A 27,880-nucleotide genomic window follows, 5' to 3' on the forward strand; every position below is an offset into this window, starting at 1 on the left:
CGATCATGATCATCTTTTTAATGAATGTTCTCTGTGTACCTGCACCATTATATCCATATAAATATCCTTATGTGACATTTAATACACTCTTATTTAGGATTCATCATGTGTCATGCATTATTGTAAATTCTTTGTAAACATTAATTTGGTAAAATTTGCTTATTCTATATGCTCAAACCCCTTGTCACAAGGATATCTTGGTCTTCATGACACACTCATATTTCCCTTGAGGATTTCAGGATCTAGCCCAACTGTTTCCATTCTCATCCCATTCACTGCCATGTTTCTCCTTCACATCAACAGACATGTTGATAATCCATCTAATAAATTGATAGAATTATTTCTCAACCCCTCACATTAGATGATTATTAACTCTATCCATGAGCACAGCCATGACTGGATCCTGCTTCAACTGGAAACATTTCTCCTTTTGAATTTTAAATTAGGAATATTCTTTTAAAATGATAACTTTTTCTATTTTCACCTCTTCTCCTTTTTTGTCTCATGGAGCCTGAAATTTACTCCTATCGTGATCTCTTTCTGCTAAGTTTCTCCCTATTTTTTGTTAGTTGAGTTGCCTTATCCTAGTTTCATTTGCTCCCCATAACTACCAATTTTCAAAAAGTCAATGATCAAATACTAGGCTGACAATGCCCTAGAATTTTATCATCTTTATTATCATTGTGTTGGGTTTCTGGAATAATAATTCTACAAGGGAATTTGAACATGCCTATTACATGATCACAAATCTGACAAATGGTCATTACTATGATTATTGGTACTATGGTACTATTATGCATTATCACCATTACCATTGACTTGGCTTTTATTATGTGTTCGCCTCTATAAGAATAGTTTTGTACCTGCTATCATTTAATTCTCACAATATCTGTGTAAGGTAGAGAGTATTGTAATATTGATTTTATAGACTAAACAATACATGCTTAGAATGTTTAAATAGCTTGCCACAGGTTAGAAATGTCATCACGGTTAAACCATGATTTCAAACCAAAGTCTGGCTACACTGTACCACCTTGCGATGCAGTCCAAAATTCAAAGGGTCTAATTGAAGACTGTGTTATTAGTAAGGACAAAGGTAATGATAAATGCTGTTAAATTTTATTAAGCCATTTCTTCACAGAGATTTTATTAATACCTCTGTCAATTGTGTTAACATCAAAAGAAAGTTTAGGCAATTAGATGACATCTAAGATGTATCTAAGAAAGTTCAAGTAAAAATAAAAGCATACAACTAAATAAAATAGTGTGGTTCTCTCTACTTTTTGCCACATGAGGATACAATGAGAGGTGAGATGTCTGCAACCCAGAAGAGGGCTCTCACCAGAAACCAACCATGCTAGCTCTGTGAGCTTGCATTTCTAGCCTCCAGAAGTCTGAGAAATACATTTCTGTTGCTTATAAGCCAAGAAATAAATTAATCATTGTGCATTTATTAATATTACAAAGGAATTCTTCACTTGACATTAGGATTTGTGATGGGGTGTTTTTTTTTCAAATGAAGTACAGTCAGTTACAATGTGTCAATTTCTGGTGTACAGCGTAATGTTTTAGTCATACATATACATATAATTGTTTTCATATTCTTTACACTATAGGTTACTACAAGATACTGAATACAGTTCTCTGTGTTATACAGAAGAAATTTGATTTTTCATCCATTTCATATATAGTAGTTAATATTTGCAAATCTCAAACTTTCAATTGATCCCTTCACACCTCCTTTCCCCCTAGTAGCCATAAATTTGTTTTCTATATCTGTGAGTCTGTTTCTGTTTTGTAGATAAGTTCATTAGGGTTCTTTCTTTCTTATTTTTTCTTCCTTCCTTCCTTCCTTCCTTCCTTCCTTCCTTCCTTCCTTCCTTCCTTCCTTCCTTCCTCTTTCTCTTCCTTTCTCTCTCTCTTTCTTTCTTTCTCTCTTTCTCTCTTTCTTTCTTTCCTATTTAGAGTCCACATATGAGTGATATAATATGGTATGTTTCTTTCTCTCTCTGGCTTACTTCGCTAAGAATGACAATCTCCAGGTTCATCCATGTTGCTGCAAATGACATTATTTTATTTGTTTTATGGCTGAATAGTATTACATTATATAAATATACCACAGCCTTTTTATCTAGTCCTCTGTTGATGGACATTTAGGTTGTTTCCATGTCTTGGCTATTGTGTATAGTGCTGCTATGAACACTGGGGTCCAAGTATCTTTTCAAATTAGTTTTCTCCAGATATATACCCAGGAGTGGGATTGCTGGATCATATGGTAAGTCCATTTTTAATTTTTTGAAGAAGCTCCAAATTTTTTTTGCATAATGGCTGCACCAAACTACATTCCTATCAATAGTGTGGGAGGGTTCCCTTTTCTCCACACCCTCTCCAGCATTGATCGTTTGTGGACTTTTTAATATAGCCATTCTGACTGGTGTGAAGTGATATTTCATTGTAGTTTTAATTTGCATTTCTCTGATAATTAGCAATATTGAGCATTTTTGCATGTGTCTATTGGCCATTTGTATGTCTTCACTGGAGAATTGCTTGTTTAGGTCTTCTGCCAAGTTTTGGTTGGGTTTTTGTTTTTGTTTTTGTTTTGTTTCTGTTATTAGTTGTATGAGCTTCTGGAAGTTAAGCCCTTGTCAGTCTCATCATTTGCAAATATTTTCTTCCCATTCCGTAGGTTGTCATTTTATTTTGCTTATGGTTTTCTTTGCTGTGCAAAAGCTTATAAACTTAATTAGGTCACATTTGTTTATTTTTGTTTTTATTATCTATTGCCTGATTAGATTGCCCTTGGAGAACATTGCTAAGATTTATGTCAGAAAATGTTTTGCCTATGATTTCTTCTAGTAGGTTTATAGTGTCTTATTTTACATTTAAGTCTTTAAGTCCTTTAGGGTTTATTTTTGTGTATGGTGTGAGGGAATGTTCTAACTTCATTGATTCACATGCTGCTGTCCAGCTCTCCCAGCACCACTTACTGAAGAGACTGTCTTTACTCTATTGTATTTCTTGCTTCCTTTGTCAAAGATTAACTGACCATAAATGTATGGGTTTATTTCTGGAGTCTTTACTCTGTTCCAGTGATCCATATGTCTTTTTTTTTTTTGTGCCAGTACCATGCTATTTTGATTACTGTAGCTCCGTACTATTGTCTGAAGTGTGGGAGGGTTATTCCTCCAGCTTCATTCTTTTTCTTCAATATTGCTTTGGTAATTCTGGGTCTTTTGTGATTCCATATAAATTTAAGGGTTATTTGTTCTAGTTCTGTGAAAAATGTCCTGGGTAATTTGATAGGGATCACATTAAACTTGTAGATTGCTCTGGGTAGTATGGCCATTTTAACAATATTAATTCTTCCAATCCAAAAGCATGGGGTATCTTTCCATTTCTTTAAGTCGCCTTTAATTTCCTTAGTGAATGTTTTGTAATTCTTCACATATAAGTCTTTTATTTCCTTGGTCAGGCTTATTCCTAAGTATTTACTATTTTGTATGTGATTTAAAAATGGATTGCTCCTTTACTTTCCTTTTTTGATATTTCATTGTTAGTGTAAAGAAATGCAACTGATTTCTGTATATTAATCTTGTATCCTGCTATCTTGTAGAAATCTTTTATTAGCTCTAGTAGATTTTTTTGTGGAGCCTTTAGGGTTTTCTGTATCATGTCATCTGCCTATATGACAATTTTATTTCTTCTCTTCCAATTTGGATCTCTTACCTGTTTTTCTTGTCTGATTGCTATGGCTAGGACTTCCAATACTATGTCGAATAGAAGTGTTGAGACTGGGCATACTTGTCTTGTTTCAGATTTTAGAGGGAAGGTTTTCAACTTTTCACTGTTGAGTGTTACGCTGGCTGTGTGTTTGTCATAAGTACCTTTTATTATGTTGCGATATGTTTTCTCTATACCCACTTAGATTGGAGTTTGTTTTTAATCATAAATGGGTGTTGAATTCTTCAAATGCTTTTCTGCATCTGTTGAAATGATCATGTCATTTCTGCCCTTTCTTTTGTTGATGTGGCATAATCATGTTGATTGATTTGCGTATGTCGAGCCATCCATGTGCCCCTGGGATGAATCCAACTTTATCATAGTGCATGATCTCTTTTATGCGCTGTTGAGTTCTGGTTGCTAGTATTTTGTTGAGGGTTTTTGCATCATTTTCATCAATGATATTGGCCTGTAATTTTCTTTTTTGGTAGTGTCTTTATCTGCTTTTGCTATCAGGTTGATGGTGGCTTCATAGAATGCATTTGAGAGTATTCCCCCCTCTTCAAACTTTTGGAAGATTCTGGGAAGAATCAGTATAATTTCTTCTTTGTATGTTTGGTAGAATTCCCCAGTGAAGCCATCTGTCCTGGACTTTTGTTTGTAGGGAGGTTTTTTATTGCTGATTCTGTTTCACTTCTAGTGATTGGTCTGTTCAAATGATCTACATCTTTTTGATTCAGTTTTGATGGACTGTATGTTTCTAGAAACTTGTCCATTTCTTCTAGGTTGCCCAGTTTGTTGCCCTCTAGTTGTTCATAGTATTCTCTTGTGTTTTTTCTCTTATTTCTCTGGTGTAATTTCTCCATTTTGCTTTTTTATTTAGTTTATTTGTGTCCTCTATCTTTTATTCTTTGTGTGTTTGGCCAGAAGTTTGTCGATTTTGTTCACTCTTTTGAAAAACTGGCTATTATTTTGATTGAGTTTTTCTATATTTTAAAATCTCTATTTTATTGGTTTCTTCCCTGGTCTGTATTAATTCTCTGGTGTTGTCTGTCACTTGTTATGTGGTCTTACAGAGTACTCTCTGTTGATGCTGCCCTTGTCCCTGCCTCAGCTACAGGAAAGTCAGCAGTCTGCTCTAGTGTCCCTCAGGTTCTGCACTGCAGAGCCACCAGTGCAGATCCACCAATGTCAGGCGCTAGGACCTGCCATAATGATCATGAGGTCACACACCTGGATCCGTGGTGCTCCACAGGGTCAGCACAGTCCCTAGCCCCACATCCACACATGGTACACAGGACCACTTTTATTGCCAATTCTACTCTCACCATGTACCAAAACTCCACTCTTTACTTGTCTGTCTTAGAGGCACAGGTCTACCAAAGCACAAGTGGAACAAATCCACCCCCTCTGCCTGGGGTTGTAATCAAATCTCAGTCCTGCCTGGGAAGTTGCAGATGCCCTGTGTATGGATTCAAGTTTCAGACCCGCCTACACCAGGAGCCTTGCACTGGTGATTGTGATGGCTATGGCTGAGCTGCAGCTCTCTTATCAGAAGAATATGCCTGCCAACAATGGTGCTGAGCAAAACCTTCTGGGCTGAGAGAGATGGCGGCTATGGCCTGGCTTCATTGCTCCTCTTCTCCTTCATGTGCACCAGCAGTGTTGCTTTCTCTTTCTCTCTCTCTCTCTCTTTTTTTTTTGAGGGTCCCAGGCTGTTCTGTTCTGCACACACTCCTGGCCACAGCCTGCATCACACTCCAGCCCCCTGAGCCTGCCTCTGTGCTGTTAGCCCCCGTCCTCTTCCTGGGCTTGTCACTGAGCTCCCACAGCCGGCTTGTGTCTAAGGCTAGGGATCACAGGTGCCTCTGTGCTGGCTTCTCAGTTTTGTGTTTCAAGTGGCTGCTGCTTTCTCCTCCAAGCCACAAAATCTCCCTTTCTGTCCCCGCTGACCTCCCCACTGGAAAGGGGGTGTCCTGCCATTAGGACACTCTTCCCCTTTGCCATTCCTCCCCACATGACAGGTCCCACATCAATTTCCTTTTTCTTTCTTTTTTCCCTCCTACCATTTTTTTTTTTTTGGTGAGAAATCTTCTTGCATTTAAAAGTAAGAGATATTCTGCCAGAGTTCAGTAGTTCTGTGTGAGCTGATTGGTCTGTAGATGTAATTTGCACTGTATTCATGGGAAGGGGTGAGCTATGTGTCCTTCGACTATGCCATGTTGGCACTGCCTTCCTGATGGGGTGATTTTTATTTAAGGATTCTTTTGGTTTATAGGTTGTTAGAAAATCTACAAAGTTGATTTAAAAAGTAGAAGGAAGAATATAGGTAATTAACAGAAACCTTAAACTTATAGTTCATCATTAATCAAACTATCTAGATATTCTAAGATATATAGAAATTGTAACTTTCACCAAGCCATAAAATATAGGAAGCTCAGCTCCTACCCTTGGGAAGTTTAGACTTCAGTTGGTTAGAACAGGACCATGCACACAGGCACACACATGCACATACCATAGTTATCTTAAAGATACCCACAATACAGTTTATAAATTGAGTTGTTAGCCTATCAACATCCCTGGCAAAAGGAAGACAAGCACCAATTTCTTTAACGCAGTGTTTCCCAACCTGTTTTTGTTTGTTTTATAATTCTCTCTCTCCTAAGGAGCCTTTTTATACTTTTCTTTCTTAATAGTTTCTGTTAAGAAATTTTAATACCAGAGATATGCAGTATATTTGTTTTTATACTGTGGGCAATTTGGAGGGCCACAAATCATTGCAATATCTACCATTTTTTCACTCCCCAAGAAAAACTTTTACCCCCTTGAAGGATGATATACTCCTTTTGAAAATGAATGTTGTACAATTATAAAAATATATGTTGAAATTTAACATTAATCTGTATTATCAAGCCCTGTTTCATAATTACATAGTTCTATTTTATCACCAACTAGAAGTGTTTCATGTGTTTAAATATTTGTGAATTTATTTGAGTCCATTAATTCATACGCTTCATGTCCTTTTTTACATTTCTTCTCCCTGGTAACACTGGGTATCAGCAAGTGCATATTAAATCAAATTCTGAAAATTAAAGTTGGTTAAAAGTATAAAACATTCCCTTTAATGTTTTGTAAGTCAAGCTGAGTGTTAGATCAAATTTCTAAAATACCAAAAAGTATCACTGTCTCCTGCTGAGGGCAAGTCACAATTTGAACAACTAGTAAAAAATGTTGATTGTGTTTATCTGACAATAAATTGTATCAATCCAGCAGTTTAATAAACATCAAAGTAACCTCCACATAATGGCAAAAACAAGGCATGAAATCCAAACTTGATATCCTGTAAATGCTTCCCGGCTGGAGCTCTGGAGATTGTCTCCAGACTTGTAACACAATCAGGTCTGGGGCAAATAACCATGAAAATGTTTCTTTCAGTCACATGTAATTGGTATTCTTAAAGTGAAGGGAAGGAAATAAAAGGAATGGGATCTTTTGATTTGCTGCTTTTGTTTGGAATTTCTCCAAATTGCAAGTAACCACAGGGCAAATTGACATCTTCTCGGTTGAGCCATAACCTTTCCCTCCTCTATTTCTTTCTGAGGTCTGTAAACAAACAGCTCTGAGTAAGAACATTCAGACGTTGGTCTCAAACCGAACTCATCCTGGCATTTCAGGCTGCTCATATTCCAGCTTCACTTTTACACTTTTCAGCAGTATTTTTTCTTTCCCATTGTAAACCAGGTTTCTTTCTCATTGCTCTTTGAATGAGCTTTATTTTCCCAGGTTTCTTTCTCATTGCTCTTTGAATCAGCCATGCTGATTCCCACCTTGGCAAAGTGAGCTCCTTCTCATACCTTGGGACTTTTTGTTCCCCAACTCGTCTTTGCCTATCAGAGGCATACTCATCTGTCAAGATCCTTTAAAGGCAGTTTCAAAAATCTCATATGTTGATTCATCCCATTCTGATAGTATTTGTTTTATCTTAACTGCTCTGCATATCATGCTACTGATGTGGCTGATACTTACTCAGTCAGCAAACGTTTAATAGGAACTCACTGTGCGCCACACACAGGAATAAACCAGAGAACAAAACAGACAAAAATTCCTGCCCTCAAAGGATTTATGAGCCTACTGGGAAGAAATGAGCAATAAACACATAGTAGGTAAAATAGCATATATTAAAAAACAAATATAATACTTTAGATACATAAACAGAAATGTGTGTGGCAGTGTTCCAATAAAACTTGACTTATGCACTCTAAAATTTGATAAAAATTTCCCACATTATGAAATATTCTTCTTTTGATTTTTAAAAAAAATATTTAAAATATAAAAACTCATCAGTTTATGGATCATATGAAAATAGGAAGTGGTCAGGATTTGACCTATGGGCATGGTGACTGAAGGTGGGTCTAGAGAGCAGTGAATGCTAAATAGAAAACTCACTGAGGGAAGTAGGCTACAGAGTGTTGGCAGTATAAAGTCAGATTCAATTTTTAGAAAGAGTGGCTCAGAAAAGGACCCAGTGAATGTGATATTTAAATAAAGAATCAAAGGAAGATATACAAATTTCACTTGACAATAAGAATTTAAGAAATTAAATATTCTTTATTTTTTCTACCTCATCCCATTACATTATTCCCACAGGTTCTGCACCTGGCATCTGTGCACATAACCCTTCACCCCCCAGAGAAGGCTGTGTATAGAAGAGTATTTCACAAAACTATGGTTTTATTTTTAATCCTACTTTTTTTATCAATCCATAACCCACCAAAAATGTAAGAGTGTGTTTATTTCTTCATATTTACATCAGTATATATTCTTCTTTTAAAATTTTTATCAATCTAATAATTACAGAATAATTTCTTTTTTTAATTGAAATATAGTCAGTTTACAATGTTGTGTTAATTTCTGGTGTACACATGTATACATATATGTATATATATTCATTTTCATATTATTTTTCATTATAGGCAATTACAAGGTATTGAATATAGTTCCCTGTGCTATACAGGAGGACCTGGTTGTTTATCTAATTTACATATAGTAGTTAGTGCCTGCAAAGCCTGAGCTCCTGGTTTATCCCTCCCCATCCCCTTTCCCCTTGGTAATCATAAGTCTGTTTTCTATGTCTTTGAGTCTGTCTCTTTTTTGTAAATAGGTTCATTTATGCTTTTTCTCAGATTCCACGTACAAGTGATATCATATGGTATATTTCTTTCTCTTCCTGTCTTACTTCACTTAGTATGATGGTCTCCTGGTCCATCCATGTTGCTGCAAATAATATTTTTTTCTTTAGTGTGGTGGAGTGCTGTTTCATTGTATAAATATACTACAATTTCTTTATCCAGTCATCTGTCATTTTGGTCGCTTCCACGCCTTGGCTATTGTAAATAATGAACATTAGGGTGCATGTATCTATTCAAATTAGTGTTTCCTCTGGATATATGCCTAGGAGTGAAAAAATGCTCAATATCTCTAATTATCAGGGAAATGCAAATTAAAACTACAGTGAGGTATCACCTCACACCGGTCAGAATACCCATCATTAAAAAGTCCACAAATGATGAATGCTGGAGACAGTGTAGAGAAAAGGGAACCCTCCTATACTGTTGGTAGAAATGTAGTTTGGTGCAACCATTATGAAAAACACTATGGAGATCCCCTTAAAAACTGAAAATAGACTTACCCTATGATCCAGCAATCCTAGTCCTATGTATTTTATTTATACATTTAAAAATACTATCCTGAGAAGGATGTATCTTCACCATACTGACAAAGTGATCCATGGAACAAAACTATTTGATAATCATTAAGGGTAAGGTCCCAAGGGACTATATGGAAAGTTGGAATTAGAATTTGGATATTGGTGTTATTAACCAACTGTCTCTTATTATGTGAGTGACCCTTCAATATCTCCTACACAAAAGTCCAATTATATGTACCAAAATAAATAGATATACTCTAGGGCTACTCAGGTCCTTACCTCCAAAATTAGTTCAGAACCTTTCCCTTTTGCAGTCTCTAAACCAACATGTCCATCCTCAACTTCTTACCTTCTCTCACTGGTTCTTAGCAATGCCTCCAGGTGGCTCAATAACTCTCTGTCATAATTATTTCAAAATCATTTCTTCTCATCTTCTCCACCATTGATATCCTACCATACATTACTGGTCTAGACTTAACCATAGTCACTCAAATATATTAATATTATCTGACCGTGTCTAGTAGGTGTTATATACTAAGCACTGCATTCCAACCCCAGCTGCATTGTTTCATTTTACCCTATCAAAACCCTGTAATATAGCCAGGCTGTTACTCTTACTGACAGTTTACAGTTAATAAACTGAGGCACAGAAAGCTTAAGTAACTTAACCAAGATGGGGTTTTAGCCAAGGTAATTTGGCTAAAGAATTAATGTGTTTAATAAATTCTTATGAATACATCCAAAATATTTAGTTATTCAATAGTTGTATGAAATAAATATATTTTGCTAAATCAAAGCCAAAAAAATTAAAAAGTTGATATATCATGATCAAACATGGTTTATTCCCAAAATCTAGAGTTGGTTTAATATTTGAAAATCAGCAAGGTAGTTCACAATACTAGAAAACTGGGGGAAAAAAAGAGTCATCTTCATCTTAATTGATTCAGAAAAAGTAGATGACAAATTTCAGTATCCATTCCTGATAAAAAAAAATTTCTCAGAAAATCAGTTTATTACTAAAAGGGAACTTCTTCAACCTGATAAAAGATAACTAGGAAGCCCTACAGCTAGCATCCCACTTAATGGTAGATCCTGACTGGTTTACCCTCATGATCAGAAATAAGACAAGAATGTCTGCCGTCATCAGTTCTATGCAACATTGTACTGGAGACTTGAGCCAGTGTAATCAAGCAATGAAAAGAAATAAAATTCTTCCAAATTTTAAAGGAAGATTGTCTATATTCCAAGATGATGTAAGGTTCTATATAGAAAATCTATTGGAATCTACAAATAAAACCCCCAAACCTACTAATGTAGCACTAATGACTGACCTTAGCATTCATAGCTATTTACCCTAGAGAAAAGGAAATATATACCTTTAGAAGTCATATACACAAATGTTTGTATAAGCTCTATTTGCAATGGTCAAAAACTGGAAAATACTGATCAGTAGAGGAATGAATAAACAGATTGTAGTGCATACATACAATGGAATACTACTTAGCGAAGAACAGGAAGGAACTATTGAAATGCACAACAGTATGGATGAATCTCAAAATAATTATGCTAAGTAAAAAAAGTCAAACTCCCCCAAAAGGTACATACCATAATATTTAATTTATGAGTTTAAAAAATACACACTAACCCATTGTGACAGACAGCACCTCAGAAGTTTTTTGAACAAGAGGATCGGGATGGGCAAGAGGGAAAGATTACAAAGGAGCATAAGGACACTTTGGGAAGTAGTGTAGATTCGTTATCTTGATTGCAGTGATGATTTCACACACTTGTAAGGAGGCAGACTCTCCAGAGGTGAAAAAAAAAAAGGTACTTAGTTTGGAACTATGGGTAGCTGTAAAAACCAGGATACCCAATAAACTCCTGCTTTGGAACACCAATGTAATCTGAAGACTGAAAAAATCTACTATATTGTTCAGCACATGTAACACTTCCATGGGTTCGTTCTAAAATGACTTCATGTGTTCCATATCACTGGCATAGCCAAAAAAATTACATTTTTCAAGATACCCAAATTACATAGTTAAAAAAGTTATAGAATTTCATTTTCTGTATATATATTTATATTATAATAAAAGAAAAAATTCCCCCAGCAATCAATTTTTAAGAGGAATGAGTGTAAATAAGATGAAAATTTACATAGAAATTTTAAAAGCTTAGATTTTAAAACTAGAGGAGGTTTAGAAATCAGCCAGTTCAATTTTTCATTTTAAAGATGAAAAAATTGAAAATTGCAGTAATTTGCAAAATTGATATAGAGATAACAAATAATAAGAACAGACCTAAAACCCAGTACATTCACTCTATTCTCTCTCTGTTAATAGTCACAAGCAAAGATGAAAGATAGTTCTTGAAATTTAAGAACAAAATGTTCCTCTGTTTCTGAATTCTTCAAATTATTATTCAATGAACTAAACTAGCTATTCTATAAATGCACAACTTCTATCGCCTTTTATACTGCAGGCTTCATGCACACTTAATTTGTTTTAAAAAATCATGAATATTAAAAAAATTGACAGTTGCATACTTTGACCCATGCCTGAAGCTAGCACCAGGTATATTAGGAACAGTATAGTTCTACAAAGAAGGATAGAGGTAATTAAATCCTGGAGATCTCATTGCTAAGATTGAGATGCCTCCTAGCATTTGTTAACAACTGGCAAAAGTCACTAATTATAACTATACTTTTCATGACACTAGGTGTTTAGGACTAGCCTGGTGTGCTTTCTATGCCTGTAATTTTACCAGGAAATGTGAACTCATCAAGGAATTCGACAGGTGTCATTTTACTCAAATGGAGTTACTTTTAACAAATCCAAAAAAGAAATGCATTTTCCCTGTCAGATAAAATTAAATAATGAGAATACTTTCCTCACCTCCTTGTTAGTTAATAAGAAAGGAGTATAAGGAATGACTCCTGCTTTGAAGATTGAAGGCTTTTTGGGCAGTGAGGTCACAACTGAAGTATAACACACTATAATCATTTGATGGCCACTGGAGGATAGAGGCCAATGATATTTAAATGATCCAGAAAATATTTTTTGAACCCTTATGAGGGGCAGGTAGCAATGCTTGGTCCAGAGGATGCACACTGTTCCATATTAAAAGTCCATAATCTTGTGACTTCAAATTACACATTTGCATGATTACCTTCTAGAGCATTACACAGATGACTACTCTTGAAGATGTGGTTTGAAAAGTGTTTGGAAGGCTATATTTCCCCTGGAATATCACAGTCACTTGATTAGACATAAATGACCAACCAAAATTGACCCCCAAAAGTAGAAATACATTATGTGAAATAGCTAAACATATTGATATCTTTTAAAAATAGAGAAATATTACATTATAAAGGTGGAAATGAAGTAGATAATTCTCTATCAACTATAACCTACCAAATTTTGCACAAGTAGGAAAGTAAATCAGGTCACAGTCTTAGAAACATTAAAGATTTTAATCACTTGTGAAAAAGTAATCTATCAGTGTCAATATATAAAAGACTCAAAGTGATTTGGAGACAACTCTACCTCATAATTATGAGGTAATCTCAATATTATGTAAACTTTTCTAGAAAATACAGACTGTCCTGTATCTCATTTTCTCAAAAATTAGATGCTTGGCTAAATAAAATCAGCAGGACATCCTGTATAACTAAATTTGTAATATTTCACTCCTCTCAAGTAGCTTGCAGTGAAAGAATTCTAGGATGCAACATTTTAAAAGAGAAAGATCCTTCCATATACTTCTCAAATAAGAGCCTGGACACTAAATCTTCCACCTCTGACTGATACAAGCCTGTGTCACTGTCATCCTAAAAATCACTGGGCAGCCATAAAACTGCTGAGCAGGGGTAATATAAAAACAGCGCTGTCCTCTGCATGCTGTAAATTTCAGAAATAAGTTAGCTTTTGCTAACATAGAAAAGATGACAACAACTAGTGGCTAAAAAAATTTATTTAATGTACACCTAAAAGGAACTAGAAAAAGAACAAACATGCCCCAAATAAGAAGGAAATAACAAATATCAGAGCAGAGAGAAAATAAGGGCTAAAACACCCCCAGAAAAGATCAATAAAACTAAGAGATATTTCTTTGGGAAGATAAACAAAATTGATAAACATTTAGCCAGACTCATAAAGAAAAAAAAAAAAAAAAGAGGGCCAAATAAATACAATCAAAAATGAAAAAAAAAGTTAACAATGATTACCACAGAAATACAAAGGATCACAAGAGATTACTACAAATAACTATAACCAACAAATTGGACAACTTAGGAGAAATAGATAAATTCTTAGAAATATACAGTTTTCAAGGAATCATGAAGAAATGAAAATCTAAAATCTGAATTGACTAATTACTAGTAAGGCAATTAAAATAGTGATAAAAATTTTCCCAAGAAAAAAAATCTCAGGACAAGATGGCTTCACTGGCAAATTCTAAAAAAACAACAAACAAATAAACAAAACATTTAAAGAAAAAACATTTAGAAGAGGAGAGAAACCATCTAAAAACATTTTATGAAACTGGTATTGCTCTGAAACCAAAACCAGAGAAGAACATCATCAGAAAAAAAAAATCACAAGTCAATATCCTTGATGACATAGATGCAAAAATCTTCAACAAAATAATAGGAAATTGAGTGCAAAATACATTAAAATAATCATATAACACAATCAAGTAGGATTTATTCCTGAGATGCAAGGATGGTCCAACATCAGCAAATTAATTATAATGATATATCATATTAACAAAAATGAAGAACAAAAATAAAATAATCATCTCAATACATGCAGAAAAAACATTTGACAAAATTTAACGTTCATTTATGATTAAAAACTCTCGGCTTGGCTCCGAGCAGCGTCCACCCGTCGGCCCCTTTGTCCCACCGCCCCCAGACCTGGCCCGCTGCTCCCGGCGGGATCCGTCAGCCTCGCGTAATCGGCGCCCCCCTACCCACCCCGAGAAGGCCCGGGGCGGAGGCGCGGCCCAGGAGGCGGGGACCGGGCGGGCCGCAGGCGCTCCACTCCCGGAAACCTGTGGTTCTCCGGCTCCGCGGCGCGGATTCGCGCGGCAGCGTGAGGTCCAGCATCCCCGGCGGCTCTTCCAGGAGCAGCGGGAGCGGCACCGGCGCCGGAACAGCGCGACCTCGGCCCGCGCCGCCGCGGCTGGCAAGATGCAGCCCGTGTATCCGGAGGTGAAGCCCAACCCGCTGCAGGACGCGAACGTCTGCTCGCGCGTGTTCTTCTGGTGAGCACCCCGCCCGACCTGCGACTCCCGCTTGGGGCTGCGGAGGGTTGGCGCGAGGGAGCGCTTTCCGCTGGCGTCCGGGTCGCCTGGCTTCTTGCTGCGGTGGAGACACCCAACGCCGGCCGCGGGGTCCTCGCCTGCGTCCATGGGCGCGGGGGCGGGGGGACCAGGGCCACGGAGGGGGACCTGGGGACGGTCGCGCCGAGTCACCTTGCCTTGCCGCCGCGCCAGCCCCCGTGCTCGGGAGCAGCAGGCGGGGAGATGGAGAGCCGAGTCAGCCCGGGGGCAGTCGCCGCCCCGTGGGAGAACGGACTGGACACCACATGCTCCACCCTTAGCCGGCTTCACCCGTACCGCTCAGGAACTCACAGCTCTGAACTAAAGCTTCCCCCTTTTTCCCGTAAGCTAGCAACTTAGAAGCAGCTTCCTTTAAATAAACCCTAGACCGTTGCCATCTTCCAATAAAAAAAACCAAAAAAAAAACCCTCTCAACAAAGGAAATATGCCTCTTGATATATATGCCACTTTTATTTGACATATATTGGAAGTTTTAGTCACAGTAAATAGGCAAAATAAAGAAAGAAAAGGCATCCAAATCAGAGAGGAAGAAGTAAAACTGTCAGTATTTGCAGATGACATCACACTATATATAGCAAGCACTAAAGCCTTTTAGGGTTAATACATGAATTCAGCAACGACACGGTACAAAATCAATACACAGAAATCTGTGGCACTTCTATACACTAATGAGAAACAATCAGATAGAAAAATTAAGAAAATGATCCTATTAAGAGAAAAGGTAAAATTCTCACTATATGCAGACGACATGATAATATATACAGAAAGCCCTAAAGGATCCACATGAAAACTACTACAGCTGATAAAAGAATCTGGCAGGGTAGCAGGATACAAGGTTAACATACAGTTGCATTTCTTTACACTAACACTGACCACAAAAGAAAAGTTAAGAAACAATTCCTTTTAAAATTGCATCCAGAACAATAAAATACTTAAGAATAAATCTGACCGAGGAGGTAAAAGCTTATACATGGAGAGCTATAAAACATTGACTAAGGAAAGTAAAGATGACTTAACGAAATGGAAAGATATCCTATGCTCTTGGATTGAAGAATCAGTATCATTAAAATGGTCATACTGCCCAAGGAAATCACAGATTTAATGTGATCCTCATCAAATTACTCAGGATGTTTTTCACAGAACTATAACAAATAATCGTAAAATTTATATGGACTCACAGAAGACCCAGAATTGCCAAAGCACTACTGAAGAAAAACAACAAAGCTGGAGAAATAACCCTCTAGACTTCAGAGAACACTACAGAGCTACAGTCATCAAAATAGTATGTTACTGGCATAAAAACAGACATATGTATCAATGGAACAGAATAGAGATCCCAGAAATGAACCCAGAATTGATCTGCAATAAAGGAGGCAAGAATATGCATTGGAGAAAAGACAGTCTCTTTGGCAAGTGGTGTTGGGAAAACTGGATAGGAGATGTAAACCAATGATATTAGAACACTCCACACACAAAAATAAACTCAAAATGGCTTAAAGGCTTAAATATAAGATAAGGCATGATAAACCTCCTAAAAGAAATCATAGGCAAAACATTTTTCTGACATAAATCTTAGTGATGTTTTCCTACGGCAGTCTAATCAGGCAATAGATATAAAAACAAAAATAAATAAATAGGACCTAATTAAACTCACAAGCTTTTGCACAGCAAAGAAAACCATAAGCAAAACAAAATGACAACCTATGGAATGAAAGAAAATATTTGCAAATGATGTGACTAAGAAAGGCTTAATTTCCAGAATATATAAATAGCTCACACAACTTAATAATGACAACAACCAAAAACCAAACAATCCGATCCAAAAATGGGCAGAAGACTTAAACAAGCAATTCTCCAATGAAGATATACAAATGGCCAATAGGCACATGAAAAAATGCTCAATATCACTAATTATCAGAGAAATGCAAATCAAAACTATGGTGAGGTATCACCTCACACCAGTCAGAATGGCCATCATTCAAAAGTCCACAAATAACAAATGCTGGAGAGGCTGTGGAGAAAGGGGAACCCTCCTACACTGCTGGTGGGAATGCAGTTTGCTGCAGCCATTGTGGAAAACAGTATAGAGATTCCTCAAAAGACTGAAAATAGACTTACCATAGGACCCAGCAATCCCACTCCTGGGCACATATCCAGAAGGAACCCTACTTCAAAAAGACACCAGCACCCCAATGTTCATAGCAGCACTATTTACTATAGTTAAGACATAGAAGCAACCTAAATGTCTATCGACAGATGACTGGATAAAGAAGATGTGGTGTATTTATACAATGGAGTACTACTCAGCCATAAAAATGACAACATAACGCCATTTGCAGTAACATGGATGTCTCTGGAGAATGTCATTCTAAGTCAAGTAAGCCAGACAGAAGAAAGAAAAATATCATATGGTGTCACTCATGTGTGGAATCTAAAAACAAAAGAAGACAAATGAACTTAAATATAAAATAGAAACAGACTCACAGACATAGAATAAAAACTTGTGGTTGCCGGGGGGGTGGGGGTGGGAAGGGACAAACTGGGAGTTTGAGATTTATATATATTGACAGGTATATAAAGAATAGATAAACAAATTTACACTGTATAGCACAGAGAAATACATTCAAGATCTTGTGGTAGCTCGTGGTGAAAAAGAATATGAAAATGAATATGTGTATATTCATGTATGACTCATTTTTCAACTTGATGTGGCAATATAGGAACTTGCCTTGTAAGTTTGCTGTGAGTATTAATTTAAATCATTCATCTAATTTACAGCCAGACTCATAGTAATTGTTTTAAATGTTATCCATCTTGATTATCATTTTCATATAATACTATATCCTAACACTTAACATAGTTCACAGCCAATAGAAAGGCCTCAATACGTGTGTCATACATGAATTAATGTGTGAAGTGGCACAAGTCTGGCAGCAGATAACAACGTTACCCTGAGGACAACAAGAATGTGAATCAGGGCATTAGCTTCACTCTGTAAGTTCCTGGAAGTCAAAAACAACATCTTATTCACCTTAATTTTCCACACTTGTCCCAGCATACTTAGATAACACATGTAGGTAAGTACATAAACTTAAAGTATTAAGCAAAGCATTAGCTATTTAAAAAAATAGTTCATATTTAATAAGTTTGCAATGAATGATACAATTATCTTCCATGAAGTACCTGCTGTGTGCCTCATAATTCTGCTAAAATTTTTGTATATATTCTCAGTGCAATTTTTTGAAGAAACTGTGATAAATAAATGGAAAATTGTAGCAAAATGTATAATCTAGGGAAATATTATAACAAAGAAGTTCACATAGATCTGCAGTGTGTGAAACATCGAAGTTGGTACATGCTGGATAGCTCACAGTCTTGTGATTTAAGAGGTAGATCTTCAGGTAGAATAATTAAAATATAAATTCCAATCAAGTTAGAATTATACAAGGTCAAATTCAGCAAAGATTAAAATATTCCTGATCATGTATCCAAAGAGAAGTGTGCAGGCGATGAAAGGTACAAGGATCATTTGTGGAGGTGAAGGCGTTTACGCATGGTCTGGTTGGAGGTAAAGAGAATCCAAGTATGGGAGGCTTGTGTTCAGGGACTGGGAGTATACTTCCTGGGGCAATGAAGCTGCCAATCAAAACTAAAGTTAGTGTGAGGAACCTGGTTTCTTTAGATTTCCCATAGGTACTCAGTTACCAAAAATTCATTCTCAAAGACACTTTCTGGAGAAATTAAGTAGAGGGCATAGATAAAGGCCCTGGGAAACTGGGTGAAAAGTTTAAAGCAACATGAACAACAGGATCAACTGAAATGAAGAGGGAGAGATTTGCTCCTCTTGCTCTTGACAGGGACAGGGAGATGAAGCAGGTCCCATGATAGAGACTGAGGCCCCAGAAATAAGGACAAGAAAATTGATGTAGCATATATGGAAAACATCCAGTTAAAGTTTTAGCTTCTGTTTTGACCTTATGTAACTTTTTATCATAGGACACTTGTGTTACCAAAATAAATAACTGAAGAAGACACTTACTGTAATACTTAATTCTGTTATCTCACCATTAAGAGACCTGCCATTCTCACCTTTGCCATTAATATTTCTCAAAATTCTCAATATTATTGTGTAGACAAAAAACACCCAAACAAACCCAAAATATACAATTAGCAAGCTCAAACAAAGAAATAAAAGAAGCAGATGTCAAGACAAGATTTATTGTGCAAAGAATTTCTTGGGGATGCTTGCCTGATGGAAAATAGAGGGAAAGCCAGGAAAGGCTGTGAGGGCAGTAAGACTTGATCCAAATCAGATGCCAGGTGAAGTGGAGAGGAAGGAAACATTGGTTAGAAGTATCCTAGGCTGCCATGCCAGTCAAAGAAGTTGGGGCAAAACCACCGGGGAATCCCTAAGCCAAAGTCAGCTATCAGGAAGACCCAGGTTTTCCAGGAACGAGTCAGCTTCCATGTAGGCCTGCTGAGGTGTGGGCTCTTAGCAGATGGAGACGTAGATTCCAGAGTGCAACAGCAGGGTCTTGGTCAGTTACTCCCTAGAAAGTCAGGGAAGAAGGAAGTAAGTTATCAGGGCTCCCACATAGTTTATTTATGTATAAGCTTCCCTGTGTGAAATCTTGTCTTCATACTTTAAAGGATCCTTTTGAGATCACAGAGATTATGTATCACTAAATTCCATCTTCAACCAAAGAAAGAACTAAGTTAAAAGATGTTACAGGATTTTCCCAACAGCACACCATGAGCTGGTTTTAAAGCCAGAATATAAACCTCGTGCCTGGCTTCCCAGGCCAGAGGTACACTGTCGTGCTGCCGTGTGTCCATGCCAGCTCCCTCGCTGTATCCCTGACATAAAAGATACCAATTTCTGGATTAAAACATTTGCATCCCTCACACCTGCTCTTCAGGAGACTAATCAAACCTCACATCATTAACCGTTAACCTTTTCTGTTTTCCTGGCAGAGCAGCTGAGAGAGGGTAGCAGGCAATGAGCCCCTAGGATGCTGGAGAGGTGCCAGTGCAATTATGCTCCCCTGGCTCTCTGACCTGGCAGCTGGGTCTGAGGTTGACAAGGAGGGTGGGTGAGGCACTCCTGGGCACCACGCAGCATGAAACTTTACTCACCTGCCAGTCAGCTGGGGCTGGCAACCTGACAATCCACACAGCCACTTCGCCTGTGACCCTTTTGAGGAGAAGAGAGAAGGACTAATTTATTGGGAACCCCTGTCGGATGAGGGCTGCCTTCCTGCATCTCATGTTCAGAGAGCTGCCCTCCGCCTGTCTCTCCTGATTACTGTGAGAAGTATTGTGGGGACGATTAAATAGGGATGGCAAGGCTGCCACTTCCACAGTCACATCTTCTGACCTCTTGACAGGATGGCAATAATTGCAGATGGTTTCCCACAAGCACATAACAAGCTTTTATTCCCCCCTTGCAATGTTGTCTTTCATGGGTATATAGATTAATCATCTTCTTTTTTCCATTACATAAAATTCAGATGAAAATTTGAATGATTTGCTTATTGCACAGTTCTGTTTTCACATACTGAGACAAATATTTCTGTCCTCAATGCAAAGTCTAATGAGAAGTTCAAACCCAGGCAAATAACAGTATTTGCTGAGACTTCTGACCTGTTCCAAGGGAGTTTTTTTAAATGTACTACACATTTGTCTGCACTTAACATGTATGAAGCCTAAATGAGATATAAGAGCACAAATGATAGAAAAAATATCAAGAAGCATTAAGCTACATATTCAGACCCAAAATGTATAGTACTAAGCACTAATGATAATGTTATAATAATAGTATTTGTCATATGCATAAAGCTTAGAAATATCATGACCGTTTTCCTTAATTTTTCTTCACTAGAGGTTTTGGAGATGAGCAGAGCAAAAAAGTTTTTTTCTACATTATTATTTCTACACTAAAGGTGAATTAACTTGTTCTGAGAAATAAATAATTTTGTATAATTTTATATAACTACATGAGAAACTTTGAGCAAGCATTTTAGTTGTTTGACTCCTAATCTAATCATAAATGCCATGGGCTATCATAAAGTTACTACTGGATGGAGTTATCAGAATCTTTCATGTCAATGTTGGGAGTTGAGAAAGTAAAATCAATCAATAGATGCTCACAGAACACTTTGACTCTGGGTCATTTCTGTATGAGGAGTACTACAAAATATAAACAGAGGGAGAAGACCATGCAGAGAATCTCCATTGGCCTTCACTGAGGTGACTTCCCACAGATGGCACACCTAAGAGTCATCTTCCTAGAGGTGGTAGATTGATTATTTGCCCTAACTTCCTAATAGGTCAGATCACAAAGCTATTCCTTGACAATTCCACAAGTTTCCGATATGATATTTTAAGGGAACAAACTTTTGAATTTCCTAGAATTCTAGTGAGACTCTAATTAAATTCCATAAAATAACTAGAAAAGAAAAGCGAAAGTATGATTTATTCTTAAATGTTAGGTTTGTAGTCAGAAACTTGGGGCTATAGAGATTCAAATAATCCAGTGTTTTATATTCAATAAATGCCTCATAAGAGATGTGATGTTTATGGAATCTTAAACAACAGGTAAAGTTTAGATAGGGAGAAAATGAAAGGCACTTCAAGAGAGAAAGCTGGGTGCATGAGAGATGTTTGGTACCTGGCACCTGGTGTGTGCTGGGTTTGGAAGATTATTTAAAGAGAATTTTAGAGAAAGATAATCTGCTGAGAGTAGAGAACTGATTTTCACTACTAAGATCAGAAATGCAGCTTTTTCTTCCTTTAAAATATTCTATAGGAAGCTTGGGGACTTGGAAAAGAAAAAGAAAAAATCTCTGTGGTCTGGCCTTTCAGATAGTTAGGGCCAATAATCAACTCACCACTTGTAGGAGAATGACCTAGGGATATGTCCTGCCTGTATGGGGAGCTAACTCAGTAAAGGTCAACTGAGATAGAAAGCCTCAATAAATACTAAGAGCATTCCTCTTTCATACTTCTATACTTTTGTACATAATTATTTCTTCATAAATAAGAAAAAACAAAAGATGCAAGGATAAAATAGTAGCCCCATTACTTAATACTAAAAATAAAAATTGTATAGCATCCATATGTTTGTTTCAAAAGCATTCCATTTGCACTGGTCAATCACTTGCCACTCCAGACTATATGCTTAACTGTTCTACACAGCCCTCCTCCCCAACTGCAGAAGTCATGCTCTCCTTTCATATCTTGCGAAGAATCTGGCAGACAAATTATTGCCTAGATGGTTCTGTGAGGTTGTGGAAAAAGCTGCGGGAGTGATAAATAAACAGGGGCAGTACCCAGTAACACTTTTTATAGGATTGTGAACAAAGAAGAATAAAGAGCTTTGCTTATGACCCTGTTCTGCAAGGGATGTCACCACTGGCTGCAGTCATCTACTGATAGTGCACCCTGAAAGGAATTCAGGATGAAAACAGGATGAGGCCCTCTGTGCTTTGGATGAGCAGGTCCCTTAGATAGATGTATACCTCAGGAAAAATTTTAGTGACCCCAGATTCTTGCATCTTCTCATATATAGAAAACCACTAACATCATTAATTTGAGATATCTTTTCTTTGTGATTAGCAGTAATCTTTTACCAAGTGTATGCTTGACTGCATGTATTTCCTAACCCCCCAGTGTTCATATGTAAGTTGGCCTCTCTACTGTCTCTTCAGAGCAATTCCTTGGAGCTAAATGAGAGCCTGTATCCCTGGCTGTCACCTTTAGTAAGACCTTGAATAAAACTTAAATTCACACCTCTTATGTTGTGAGTTTTTATTGAAGTCAATAGTATTTTATTCATGTTTGAAGTCAGATTGAGAAATTATGTGAATCTTAAATAAAGATGCCCGTGAGATTGCAGATGACAGAAAAGCAAAGCATTTGGTATTTATGTGAGGGGTAAGATCAGCAGAACAAGAGTTGAAAATAAATATAAAATTTCTAGTTGGAGTTACTGAGCGAAAGGACCAAAAATACAGAAGAATAGGATTTTGTTACCGAGTCCGGCTCGTTCCGCTCGCTGCACGACAGGCCAATAAACTGGGAGATGAGGTCTTGGGGAAAGGAATAGTGACTTTATTCGGAAAGCTGGCAGATCGAGAGGATGGCAGACTAATGTCTTGGATAACCATCCTGCTGCAGTCAGAGTACACGCTCCTTTTATACAAACAAACAAACAAACAAACAAACAAAAAGAAAAAAAAACAGGGGAGGGGATGTGGTTTGTTGTTCCAAATTTCTTGGTTTAGGAATTCGTTGTTCCTGCAGCTGTGCATGTGGGCCAGCTCATGGTGCTCCTGCAAAACATCCAACAAAACAAATGTTATTCTCTATTCTGCAACTTTGTTATCTTTACATGAGTACAGAGCTAGTAAGACTAAGCCTAGAAAACAGGTCACGGTGGTTAAAGCTAAAGGAACAAATCTAATATAGAGTAAGGTTTGTTCTTTTCTATTACAATTTGATGAAAATTTAAGTTTTGTGTGTACTGCACCAGATATGCCCAAAGGGCACAGGTAAGGAATATCTAGGCAGAAGCTGGAAATACAGGCCTGTGTGTGAAGAGAGAGAGAAGGGATAAAAATTTGATGACAAAGAAGTGCAAATACTAGAACTTAAAATTTATAGTTTGGAAAAAGGAAGTTGTAAGGATAGACAGATGAGGAGAGTGATCACTGAGGTAGGAAATGGGAAGTCAGAAATAAAGAAAAAACAGAGTGTGTAGGACATGAAACCTAAGACAGGTGTGCATGTTGTGTGCTCCACATTGCAAAATTCAAAAAGAATTCCTATAGCATGAAAAACAAAGAGGGTTATTGGATTTGGTCATTAATTACAAGTGAAAATAGAAGAGTAATTTGAGGAAAGAAAAAGCAAAACCCCAGAGGGAGAGTGGATGAGAGGTAACTAGAGATTTAGTGTGTAACTAATCTTTAAAGACAAATTTCAAAGTAAAGAGCAGAGTAATAGGGCAACATCTGTAGTTTGAGACGATTATAGGTGAGAGTAAGTAGCAAGTGAAAGATAAACTTGAAGTGTATCGCAATTGTCAGTTCCAACCACCAAGTCTGATCACCTGTATGGAGTTTTTTGGAAGAGAAGGTGTCTCAAGTAGTCAAGGTTATCACCTGGCTCCCATATCTCAATTGGCCCTGTTAGCTATTAGCAACTAACTAGACCTCTTGAATACAGTTCCCCTCAATACAATGCTGCAATTTTGACCCAGCCATCAAGGGGTGATGGTGTAAGTTTTCTAAATGCTCATAGACCAAATGAGTCAGTTAGTCTCAATTAAGATGTTGGAGTAACTAAAGAGAAACAGGGAGGAAATTCAGAATCTCAGATAATGGAGCAAATAGTATGACTGCTAAGAAAACTTAATGTTACATCTAAGTTGCCATGATGTGCTCGACATAAACAGAGAAAAAGAAGAGAATATATCTAGAATGTAGGGCTTGCAATTGAATTAGGATGGTGGAGCCAGACAGAAGATTAAAAATAAGGATGCCTGGCAAGGTGGGGGGAGAGAGAGAGAGAGAACTGGAAAAAGCAGGTAGAAAGACTGATTTTGAGTCAAACAAATGAGTTATTAGGAAAGGGCACAAAATCTGACATAAGAGTAACAAACAAACAAAAAAGGTAGCAATTAATTCAGGTGTCCAATACTATTTCCTCTGTAGAACTGTGGTTGGTCAAAACGCCAGGAAATCATTTAAAGTTGAAATCATGGAGCCTCTAATTATACTTTGAGAAGCAAGTCAAATGCACCCCCAAGTAAGTTAGGGAGAGATGGTAGTGGAGACAAATACAGGCAAAATGGGAATTAAGATTACAGTGGATGCTTGTGAATAATGGTGTCACAGACATGACCAAACGATGGGGCCTTTGTAACAACATCATTTTTGATCTGAACACATTTTATTAGTTATGAGTCTCTCTCAGTTGATCCACACAACAATGTTAGCAAAAGCAAGGTTAGAAATAAGAATCACCATTTGTAGTTGAGTAAAGGGTAAGCTAGCATATTAACACTATTATCTCAAGTTCTTGAAATTATTGGCAGAGTTAACCTAGAACACTGATGAGGTGAGCCTTAGTCCAACATCTCTCTCTCTGTGTGTGTGTGTGTGTGCCTCATATTTCTTTATAAATGCGAATTAAGTTCTTTTTAAATTTCAGATTAAAACAACTGATTGAGTAGCCTGATGTGACAAATATAATCATTTTATCTTCTTCTTTCTTGTTTTCTTTTTTCTCAGGTTTAAGATGAGAAGGTGACAGATAATTCCACATTGTGAAAAAGGTGGAAAACAATTCCCTGTCTTATGTTATTCAAACTCCTTAATGAAAGGCTATGAGATCAAGAAGGATTTGAAAAACTGAAGTCCTGTGAGGGAAAGATTTGCTTGCTTTTATCCTTGAACATTCTCTCTTTGATCTGCAGACATTCCACACTCAAGGACGGCAGGAAAGTTACATCTCTCCCTTGTCCACCTTCACTCCCACTTCTTTTTCTGGAGCTGTTTATAATTTGGGAGATTATACTAAAATAATGAAACATTTCATGTGAATGGCCTTGTAAATGTTTTTGGTCTAGTTGTTCAGAGCAATGGCTCTTTATCCCATTGGAAGAAACAAAAAGTAAGTTGGAGAGAGATTGAGGAAACAATGATAATGACCAGCTAAATTCAGATTTTTTTTTTAATTACCAAAAAGAAAAGAAAGATTAATTGTTCTTTGAACAGTGGCTCCTTCCAGGTGACCAAATGTTTTATAAACTGATTTGCCTTCCTGACTGTGATTTACCAGACTGACACCTAATTTGTTCTGAGCATTGTTGATGTCTCAGACACAATGGCGGATGACAGCCCACATAAACTTTCTTTCAGCTTTGATCTCATATGTTCTACTTGAAGTTGAGTTCTGACAAGAAAGAGGAACAGAATTAATATGACCTAGCATCAGCTCAGTCTTCAATGGAAACAGCAAGGTTTTTCTGGAAACAATAAACCCTTTAAACATGACAGGGGGAAGGGGACCTCAGGAGGCCTCTGAAGTATCCATTATTAAAGAAAAGGGGAGAGGAAAGTCCTCGTGGGCGACTTTGATTTTTTTTTTTTCTTTTCAGCAAAAACAGTAATGAACTAGTGCCAGTTTTACATACAAATTTAAAGATGTGGGAGGATTTATGTTAAAAAGTCTTTCTTTCTCCCTCCCCATAGGACTTGCAGTAAGGAAAAAGAATCCATTATAAACTGTATTTATGACATTGATATTCCTTTAAAAAAATCTTTACTAAATAAAATTAAAATTAAAATTGATAATGATTTTATCAATAAAATCCAAAGGCAAAAACATGATACATGATCATATATATAAAGTAAGATTTAATTATCCAAATATACATGCAAGAACATATGTGTCATTCTCAAGAGCTAGAGAAAATGTTAATTGAAACTTATATGTGTGAATTTCCACATGATTCAAATAGGAAAAAAATTACACACATTTGAATATGTATATATACATGCATGTGTATTAATAAGCTATCCTATAATACAATAATACTTTATAGTATTAAAATAAGTACATAAGCAACTGTGTCTCTATTCCTTTAATTTTAAAAAACATACAAAAATAAGAACATTCCATCCAATAGCAGCAGATACACATTTTTTTCAAGTGCACATGGAACATTCTCCAGAATAGATCACATGTTAGGTCACTGAACAAGTCTCAGCAAATTTAAGAAGATTGAAATTATATCAAGCAACTTTCCTAACCATGAGTCTATGAGCTAGAAATCAACTACAAGGAAAAAGAAACTGCAAAACCACACAAATATGTGAAGGCTAAACAATATTCTATAAACAACCAATGGGCCATTGAAGAAAGCAAAGAGAAAATTTAAAAAATACCTGGAGACAAATGAAAACAAATACACAATGATCCAAAATCTATGGGACACAGAAAAAGCAGTTCTAAGAGGAAAGTTTATAGTGGTATGAGCCTACCTTAGGAAACAAGACAAATCACAAATAAACAACTTAAACTTACACACAAAAGAACTAGGAAAGGTAGAGCAAACAAAACCCTAAATTAGTAGAAGGAAAGAAATAATAAAGATCAGATCAGAGATAAATGATATAGAGACTAAAACGAACACACAAGCAGTTGAAAAGACCAATGAAACTAATAGCTGGTTCTTTGAAAAGATAAACAAAATTGATAAACACTTAACCAGACTTACCAAGAAAAAAACAGATCGGGTCAGCCCAAATCAATAAAATCAGAAATGAAACAGAAGTTACAACCACCACAGAAAAACAAAGTTCATAAGGAATAACTAGGACAATTATACATCCATAAAATGGAAAACCTAGAAGAAATGGACAAGTTCCTAGAAATGTACAATCTCCCATGGCTGAATCAGGAAGAAATAGAAGATAGGAACAGACCAATTATCAGCAATAAAACAGAATTTGTAAGAAATAAACTTGTAACAAACAAAAGTCCAAGATCAGATGACTTCCTAGATAAATTCTACAAACATTTAAAGAAAAGGTAAGAAATATCCTTATCAAACTATTCCAAAACAAACAAACAAACAAACAAAGGAGGAAGATACACATACAAATACATTGTACAAAGCCAGCATCACCCCAACAATAAAAACATAGACATCACAAAAATGAAAATTAAAGAATACATTAAAAGAATCTCACAGCATGATCAAGTAGAATTTATCCCAGGAATGGAAAGATGATTCAATGTCCACAAATCAATCTCTGTGACACATCACATTAATCAAGAATGAAAAAATCATGTGAATGTATTAACAGATGAAGAAAAATCTTTTGACAAAATTCAACATTTCATTTATGATAAAAAAATCTCAACAAAGTGGGTATAGAGGAAACATAGCTCAGCAAAATAAAGGCCATATATGACGAGCCAACATCATACTCAATAGTGAAAAGCTGAAAGCATTTTCTCTAAGATCAGGAGCAAGACAAGGGTGCCAATTCTCAACACTTTTATTCAACATAGTATTGAAGCCACAGTACTGATAGC

General features: G+C 36.7%; 1 long non-coding RNA gene across 1 annotated transcript; it reads left to right on the forward strand.

The window, feature by feature from the left end:
• Nucleotides 1-14,637: 14,637 nt before the first annotated feature.
• LOC140690514 (uncharacterized) lies at nucleotides 14,638-25,377 on the forward strand. The gene is made up of 2 exons (XR_012065827.1): nucleotides 14,638-14,692; nucleotides 25,066-25,377. It is a non-coding gene; the product is annotated as an uncharacterized lncRNA (long non-coding RNA).
• Nucleotides 25,378-27,880: the final 2,503 nt, after the last annotated feature.

The sequence above is a fragment of the Vicugna pacos genome, chromosome 30 (genome assembly GCF_048564905.1).
Source record: "Vicugna pacos chromosome 30, VicPac4, whole genome shotgun sequence".
Lineage (NCBI taxonomy): Eukaryota > Metazoa > Chordata > Mammalia > Artiodactyla > Camelidae > Vicugna > Vicugna pacos.